Here is a 1,683-nt window from a genome sequence, read left to right on the forward strand (position 1 = left end):
GTGACTCATCCACATGGCTGACACTGACAAAGGTTCTACAATCTGAGGTACAGGATCTCAGGATAAATTCTGAGGGGATTTCACTGACCTTATCAGAGCCAAAAGCTACAACTCTTGTTGCACAGGTCCTGCTTTACCTTGGTCTTAACCATCCAGCAGAAAAGAATAAAAATGAAATATAAGAAGTAAAGCCATGCTGTTATGTTGAGCTATAGAGGACTCAGGTCAACAATTTCTGACATTGCCAATCAAGCAGAAGACCCAATACTATTATGGGCTACTGAAATCTTTTAGAATATTTTGCTGAGTTTACACACCTATAATATTCAAAGAACGGAACTTAGCAAAAAAAGGGGATACAGATGAATGTCCATTTTGTATCTGTGTATTCAAAGTGGTTAGGATAGATATATAGTTACACTCTCTTAATGAATAGAGAGATTCATTCTAATGGTGTTTGTAAATAGGATATCGTGTCCACATCTTGTACAGAAATTAACCACTAGGAAGAATGAATGCAATGTATTAATTATTATACTGTCCTACCAATTTGATTTGAAACTGTCTCATTGCTATTTGTTTCTCAATAAAACTATGGAAAAAACTAAAATGAATAAGAAAAGAATTATTGTGAATATAAAATAAAAATAAAAATAAATTGACAAAGCTAAAATAAATAAATAAGTAAATAAATGAAAAAACTTAAAAGTTTAGAAGCAGGGGCCAGGGAGATAGCTCAGTAGAATAAGTGCTGGCCTGGCAAGTGCAAGGTAGTGAATTCAATCACTGGTACTGGGGGGGGGGAGAAAAGAAAAGAAAAAAGTTTAGAAGCAAGTTATGAGAACACTGCGTCATGCTCACCAAAATGGGGAACCAATTGCTCTTCATGTATGGTCTCTTTGTAGTTTAATTTCCTTAGCTTTGGAACCATTGCAGTCGGACTCAGAAGAGTCTAAAATGTCTGAGAAGGTTAGTTTCAGATGCTGATATTCCTAAACCTCCAGAATATCTGGAGCAGCTTCCACGCAAATATGAATCTGCACATGAGGCCTTTTTAAAACTTCTGCCTTCCTCACTCCCAAATGCAGATGCTAGCATAGAAAAAAGGACCAAAATAGAGCAGGGGGCCCTCTGCTGCATCGTTATGATAAGGTTGCACTCCCTCAAGGCCCCCTACATGATGGTGCTCCCTGGCATCACAAGAATGGCCCTATTGTCAGCAGGAAACAACCAGATAGATTATTTACTTACAGATAGTGTTTAAGCTGTCTTCTAAAAATTTTGTTTAAAAAAGGGTTCTTTTAAATTGCAAGCAGTTGGTTCCAAGCTGTGCGAGGCACTGCTGGAGGAAGGGGCACAAACTGAGATCAGGGAGGGCCCGAGCTCCCATCTACTCCCAACCTAGGCTGACCCAGTTAGGCATCTGCAAGATAGGCTCAGCCACAGAGGGCTGTGTTCCTGGTGCTAAGAAGGGGAGTCATCACTATGACAAGCCATGGCTCTGGGGTTGGCTGCATCATGGCTGGTTTCGCAAGTTCTCCAGATAGTATCTACATTTAAAATCTGGGCAAAGGGAACAGGGAGATGGCTCAGTAGAATAAGCTCTTCCCTGGCAAGCTCAAAGGCCTGAGTTCAATCCCCGGGTCTGCCTAATAATAATAATAATAATAATAATAATAATAA

The sequence above is a fragment of the Octodon degus genome, unplaced genomic scaffold (genome assembly GCF_000260255.1).
Source record: "Octodon degus isolate 3935 unplaced genomic scaffold, OctDeg1.0 scaffold00352, whole genome shotgun sequence".
Taxonomy (NCBI): Eukaryota; Metazoa; Chordata; class Mammalia; order Rodentia; family Octodontidae; genus Octodon; species Octodon degus.